This window comes from Rhinopithecus bieti, unplaced genomic scaffold (genome assembly GCF_001698545.2).
Source record: "Rhinopithecus bieti isolate Rb0 unplaced genomic scaffold, ASM169854v2 scaffold_65, whole genome shotgun sequence".
NCBI lineage: Eukaryota > Metazoa > Chordata > Mammalia > Primates > Cercopithecidae > Rhinopithecus > Rhinopithecus bieti.
This window is the reverse complement of record NW_016803344.1, coordinates 5,699,450-5,707,084: the sequence shown is the minus strand read 5'-3', so window position 1 is coordinate 5,707,084 and position 7,635 is coordinate 5,699,450. Positions and strand designations below refer to the sequence as shown.

Genomic DNA, 7,635 nt, shown 5'->3' with positions numbered 1-7,635 from the left:
CCTTTTTTTTTTTTTGGTCTTATTTTTTTGAAACGGAGTTTTGCTCTTGTTGCCCAGGTTGGAGTGCCATGGCATGATCTCGGCTCACTGCAACCTCCGCCTCCTGGTTCAAGCGATCCTCCTGCCTCCACCTCCTGAGTAGCTGGGATTACAGGCATGCACCACCACCCCCGGCTAATTTTATATTTTTAGTAGAGACAGGGTTTCTCCATGTTGGTCAAGCTGGTCTGGAACTCCCAACCTCAGAGTATCTGCCCACCTCAGCCTCCTAAGGTGCTGAGATTACAGGCATGAGTCGCCGAGCCCAGACTATCCATAAGTCTTTCAAGGGGAAAGAGCCAGTCTTATCCATACTCATGTGTCTTCTGGCAGGTAGTGACATCTTAAGGGTGCTCAGGAAATGCTTGAATGAAACCCCTCTGTAAACAGAAAGGAGGAGTCAAGGACATATATTGAGTGCCCACTGTGTTTTTATGAACTAGATATGCCTTTATTCATCCCACAGCTACCCAGTGAGGTAGGAGTCACTGTGATTCCCACTTTTATAGAGGAAGAAACAGGTTCAGAAAGGAAAGTGACTGGCCAAAATTCACAGTGAATTCAAGAAACAGATCTGAGATTGGAACCTAGGACTGTCTCTTTCAACTTCATCACAACTGCCTCTTCCTGAATCAATAAAAAGAAGAGTCTCTTTTTATGTAGCCTTCGAATTTTCTATACTGAATTAGAAGTAGGAAAAAAAAAGAAGAAGTTATAGGCCGGGCACAGTGGCTCCCGCCTGTAATCCCAACACTTTGGGAGCCTGAGGTGGACGGATCACCTGAGGTCAGGAGTTCAAGACCAGCCTGACCAACATGGTAAAACTAAAAATACAAAAATTACCCTGGCATACCACGCCTGTAATCCCAGCTACTCAGGAGGCTGAGCCAGGAGAATCACTTGAACCTGGGAGGTGGAGGTTGCAGTGAGCTGAGATCATGCCATTGCACTCCAGCCGGGGTGACAGAGCAACACTTCATCTCAAAAAAAAAAAAAAAGAAAAAAAGAAAAGAAAGAAAAAGGCCGGGCGTGGTGGCTAACCCCTATAATCCCAGCAATTTGGGAGGCCAAGGTGGGCGGATCACAAGGTCAGGAGCTTAAGACCAGCCTGACCAACATGGTGAAACCATGTCTCTACTAAAAATAGAAAAATTAGCTGGGCATGGTGGTGCACACCTCTAATCCCAGCTACTCAGGAGGCTGAGGCAGAAGAATCGCTTGAATCCAGGAGGCGGAGGTTGCAGTGAGCTGAGATCATGCCACTGCACTCCAGCCTGGGTGACAGAGCAAGACTCTGTCTCAAAAAAAAAAAAAGTTATAAAAATAAATCACCATCAGGAGCTCTCAGTACATCCCCCTGCAATTTTGGGGAGATTTGAGCTTCAGAGCAGCAACTGCAAGACTCAAGAACTGCCTTAGATAATAATCAGCATGTCAGAGCCTCTTCTAGTCCTGCTCATTACCCTCAGTTCCTTCTTTTCTTGTTCTCAAACCTAAAGTTATGCTTCTTCCAGGAAAGCCCCATTGGCCTGTCTCTACAAACTGCGGACCTGAATAATTTCGTGCCCAGAGTTCTCACTGGAGATGACTGGCCTAAGCCAGAACCTGCATCTCAGGAGAGAAAAAAAAAAGATTAAAGCCATTCCTGTGAATTCCTCAGGCAAAGGCAAAGTCAAGCAACAAACATCCAGGTCACCTTATGCAAGTTGGGAAGGTGTTCTCAGGCAGAAACACCCCTGGGAATCTTAGAAATCCGACTTAATTAATGCAAACTATTGAGGTGGCAAAGGGTGCAATTATAAACATGGGGACACATGTGACTTTATTTTCAGTCATCGGGAACCTTCTAGACTTGGAGAAGGAGGGGCAGGTCCCAGAGGCCAACTGGTCCATTAAGGCATTAAGGCTGTTTCCTCATGTATGAGACAGGACTGGCCGGGCATGGTGACTCACGCCTGTAATCCCAGCACTTTGGAAGGTCAAGGCGGGAGGATCACTTGAGATCAGGAGTTTGAGACCAGCCTGGCCAACTTCGTGAAACCCTGTCTCTACTAAAAATACAAAACTTAGCCGGGTGTGGTGGTACATGCCTGTAGTCCCAGCTACGCAAGTGGCTGAAGCAGGAGAATTGCTTGAACCCAAGCAGCAGAGGCTGCAGTGAGCCAAGACAACACCACTGCACTCCAGCCTGGAAGAGAGTGAGATTCCATCTCAAAAAAAAAAAAAAAAAAAAAAAAGAAAGAAAGAAGAAGAAACATGACTTAGTGTCTTACCTCTTAGGTTGTAGAAAAGATAAAATGAGAGTATATTGACACAGTACAGGCTCAAGTGTGCTCAATGAAACCAAGGGCTGTTACCTGATTAGGCCCATCAAACGTAACCTGGCTGGGCGCAGTGGCTCACGCCTGTAATCCCAGCAGTTTGGGAGGCCAAGGTGGGTAGATCACCTGAGGTCAGGAGTTGGAGCCCAGCCTGGCTAATATGGTGAAACCCCGTCTCTGCTGAAAGTACTATAATTAGCTGGACATGGTGGCGGGCATCTGTAATTCCAGCTACTCAGGTGGCTGAGGCAGGAGAATTGCTTGGACCCAGGAAGCAGAGGTTGCAGTGAGCCAAGATCGCGCCATCTCACTCCAGCCTGGGCGACAAGAGTGAAACTCAGTCTCAAAAACAAACAAACAAACAAACAAACAAACTTAACCTGCCTTACTTGCTTTTCTCTTTTTTCCTTTTAGAAATTTTATCAGCCTATATCATGCTCTGATTTGTTTCCTTTTAGTCACTTGCTTCTAGTTGATTTTAAAACCTATATAGCTAAAAGTCACATAGCTAAGCAGTGTATAACTAGACTTCCACAGTTTCCTTATAGATAACATATCTGATATATAGGTCACTATGACAATGGTTGCTTAAGTTGTTTTTCAGGAACTCACAGTCAGTTCTTGTCCAGTTCAAGCTGGCTGAGCCCACCGACCCTTCACTTCAGCCTGCTTGAGTGTCTGATGGGTGACCTTTCAATGTTAGAGGGCCAAAAAGTCCGTCCTTAGATCATACTAGTGATGTCATTTTGTGAACATGCATCCTATGAACCATAAAGCTTGACTGTGCTTGCACAGATCACCAATGGCCTCACTTTTCTTTACCTCCAATCACCTTTCCCTACACCTTGGACCACCTTGCTTCTTTATCCCATAAATATCCCTAAACCCTGTTTTCAGAGATGCAGATTTCAGACCTGTTCTCCTATCTCTTCACTGGGCTGCCTTGTGAATAATCTCTTTATTGGCTGCGAAACTTACCATCTCAGTGATTGGCATACTGTGCAGTGGGCAGAACAAGCCTGGTTCGGCAATGTTGATTTTTCAGCTGAGGCAAATATCCCAGAGTGTTTAGGTGACTTCCCTGAGATCAGCTAGTCATTGATGGAATCAGGATTCACTTTTGATCGGCCTGAATCTAGAGCCCTCACTCTGAACCTTTAAACCAACTTCTTTCAAGGGGTTGTGCAGTGACAGATGTACACAAGATGATTTTAGGTGATGCCATAAATGGTCATTTAAAATAACTTTTGCCAGGTGCAGTGGTTCACACCTGTAATCCCAGCACTCTGAGAGGCCGAGGCAGGTGAATCACCTGAGACCAGGAGTTCAAGAGCAGCCTGGCCAACACGGCAAAAACCCGTCTCTACTAAAAATAACAAAAATTAGTTGGGTGTGGTGTCAGGAGCCTATAATCCCAGCAACTCGGGAGGCTGAGGCAGGAGAATTGTTTGAACCCAGGAGGCGGAAGTTTCAGTGAGTTGAGATTTCGTCATTTCACCCCAGCCTGGGCAACAAGCCTCCATCTCAAAAAATAAAGAAAGAAGTAACTATTTATTTATTTATTTATTTTAAATAGAGACTGGTTTTGCTGTGTTGCCCAGGCTCGTCTCAAACTCCTGGGCTCAAGCAATCCGCCCACTTCAGCCTCCCAAAGTGCTAAGATAACAGGCATGAGCCACCGTGCCCAACCTAAAATATGTTTTATTGTGAAAATATCAGAGATAGATAAGAACAGAGAAAACAGCATAATGAATTTCCAGTGTCATAAGCTTCAAATACCAGTAACAATAGTTTTCAGGCTGGGCATGTTGGTTCACACCTGTAATCCAAGCATTTTGAGAGGTGAGGTGATCACTTGAAGTCAGGAGTTGGAGATCAGCCTGGGCAACGTAAAGAGACCCTCATCTCTAAGAAAAGGCTGGATGCGATGGCTCATGCCTGTAATCCCAAACTTGGGGAGGCCAAGGCAGGCGGATCACTCGAGGTCAGGAGTTCAAGACCAGCCTGGCCAACATGGTGAAACCCTGTCTCTACTAAAAATACAAAATTAGCCAGGTGTGATGGCACACACCTGTAGTCCCAGCTACTAGGGAGGTTGAGGCAGGAGAATCGCTTGAACCTGAGAGGCATAGGTTGCAGTGAGCTGAGATCGTGCACTGTACTCCAGTCTGGTGGCAGAGCAAGACTTGGTCTCAAAAAAAAAAAAAAAGAAAGAAAGAAAAATAGTTTCATCTACTGCCTCCATTGATGGCTTATTTCAAAGCAAATCCCAGACATCATATAATTTCTTCTGTCAGTATTTCAGTAGATTGTATGGTAGCTTTTATCTTAGTAGTTGCATTCCTTAGTAATGTATATACTGAAGCAGTGGGTGGCTAACCCATTGAGCTGGTCATTTCACAGATATTGTGTAGGATGTGGCTAAAGTAGGATTTTAGCTATTAAAACTATGAGATGCCATGTTCTCACTATCAGATCAGTCAGGAACAAAAAGTTTGATATCTCAACCGTGTTACCAAGCATGTGAGAAAACAGCCATACTCCTGATTGGAGTATAAATTGATGTGATGCCAATTGCGTGGTGGGAGGACAATTTGGCTGTAGCTATGAAAATTTTTAAAATATATGTCAGGACTGGGCACAGTGTCATATGCCTGTAATCCCAACACTTTGGGAGGCTGAAGTGGAAGGATTGCTTGTATCCAGGAGTTCTAGACAACCATAGGCAACATAGCAAGACCCCATCTCTACAAAAAATAAAAAATTAGTTGGGCATAGTGCTGCATGTGTGTAGTCTCAGGTACTCAGGAGGCTGAGACAGGAGGATTGCATGAGACCAGGAGGTTGAGGCTGCAATGAGCTGTGATCCTGCCACTGTACTCCATTCTGGGCGATAGAATGAGACCTTGTCTCAAAACAAAACAAAACAAAACAAAAAGACATAGGAAAAAATCTTCAAGACCTTGGGTTAGGTAAAGATTTCTTAGATGTGACAGCAAAAGCTTAATCTATAGAAGGAAAAATTGATCAATGAAACCATCAAAATTCAAATTTTTCTGTGTCTTAAAAGACACCATTTGCTTTCTGTGCTACCCACAGAGGGGTCCATATGACATTGTTGTGGATTCCCATTGTAACTTCAAGGGAAAATTTCACAATGTCCAGAGCCCTTGATGTCCTGCCAGTGAAGGAAGATGTCCTCGAGTTCCTTGTAGCAGGATAGCAGGAACCCACTTAGGTGGCATCAACCTTGACTTCCAAATGGAACAGCACTTTTCTTTTTTTTTTTTTTTAAGACAAAGTCTTACTCTGTCGCCCAGGCTGGAGTGCAGTGGCACCATCTTGACTCACTGCAACCTCTGCCTCCTGGATTCAAGCGATTCTCCTGCCTCAGCTTCCTGAGTAGCTGGGATTACAGGTGCACGCCACCATGCCTGGCTAATTTTTGTATTTTTAGTAGAGATAGGGTTTCATCATGTTGGCCAGGCTGGTCTCAAACTCCTGACCTCAAATCCTCAAGTGATCTGCCTGCCTCAGCCTCCCAAAGTGCTGGGATTACAGGCAAGAGCCACTGCGACTGGCCAGAATAGCACATCTATAAGAGGAAAAGTGACAGCATCTACGTCGTCAATCTGAAGAGGACCTGGGAGAAGCTTCTGCTGGCACCTCATGCCATTGTTGCCATTGAGAACCCTGCTGATGTCACTGTCCTATCTTCTAGGGACACTGTCCAGCCAGCTGTGCTGAAGTTTGCTGCTGCCACTGGAGCCACTCCAGTTGCTGGCCACTTCACTCCTAGAACCGTCACTAAGCAGATCCAGGCAGCCTTCTGGGAGCCACGGCTTTTCGTGGCTACTGACCCCAGGGCTGACCATCAGCCTCTAACAGAGGCTTCTTAGGTACACCCACCTACCATTGCTCTGCATCACACAGATTCTCCTCTGTGCTATGTGGACACTGGCAACCCATGCAACAAGAGAGCTTCCTCAGTGGGTTGAATGTGGTGGAGGCTGGCCCAGGAAGTTCTGCACGTGTGTGGCATCATGTGAACACTCGTGGGAGGTCATGCCTGATCTCTGCTTCTACAGAGATTCTGAAGAGACTGAAAATGAAGAGCAGGCTACTGATGGAAAGGCTTTGACCAAGGAGGAATTTCAGGGTGAACAGAGACTGCTTCAGCTCCTGAGTTCACTGCTACTCAGCCAGAGGTTGCAGACTGGTCTGAAGGCCTGCAGGTGCCCCCTGTGCCTATTCAGCAGGTCCCACTGAAGACTTAGCCTGCCATGCAGGCCTGGTTTGCAGCCTCCCCTGCTCAGGAGAATTGCTTGAACTCAGGAGTTTGAGATCAGCCTAGGCAATATAGCAAGACCCCATCTCTTAAAAAAAATTTTTTTTAATTGTTCACTTAAAATATTTGTTTATTTATTTTTCTCCTTGAGATGCAGTCTCGCTCTATCGCTCAGGCTGCAACCTCCTCCTCCTGGGTTGAATCAATTCTCCTGCTTCAGACCCCCCGAGTAGCTGGGATTACAGGCTTGCACCACCATGCCCAGCGAATTTTTGTATTTTTAGTAGAGGTGGCGTTTCACCTTGTTGGCCAGGCTATTCTCGAACGCCTGATCCCACGTGATCCGCTCACCTTGGCCTCCCAGAATGTTGGGATTACAGGCATGAGTCACAGTGCTGAGCCCTAAAATGGTTAATTTTATGCTGTGTGAATTTTACTTTAATTTTTTTAAAGTCATCATCAAGAAAATGAAAGAAAAGCCACACACTAGGAGAAAATATCCGTATAATACATACATGATAAAGAACTTGTAGTCACAATATACAAGGAGCTCTTACAACTCCATAATAAGACAAACCACTCATTTTAAAAATGGACAAAAGATCCGAATGGACATTTCGCCAAAAAAGATCCAGAAATAGCTAATAAGCACATGAAAATAAGCCCAACATCATTAGTCATTAGTGAAATTAGTGTCCCTGGCCGGGTGCGGTGGCTCAAGCCTGTAATCCTAGCACTTTGGGAGGCCGAGACGGGCGGATCACGAGGTCAGGAGATCGAGACCACCCTGGCTAATACGGTGAAATCCCGTTTCTACTAAAGAATACAAAAAACTAGCCGGGCGACGAGGCGGGCGCCTGTAGTCCCAGCTACTTGGGAGGCGGAGGCAGAAGAATGGTGTAAACCCGGGAGGCGGAGCTTGCAGTGAGCTGAGATCCGGCCACCGCACTCCAGCCTGGGCGACAGAGCCAGACTCCGTCTCAAAAA

General features: G+C 45.8%; 1 pseudogene; it reads left to right on the top strand.

Moving 5' to 3' along the window:
- Window positions 1-5,517: 5,517 nt before the first annotated feature.
- Window positions 5,518-7,635, top strand: part of LOC108533086 (40S ribosomal protein SA-like) — a 5,536-nt pseudogene continuing 3,418 nt past the window's right edge.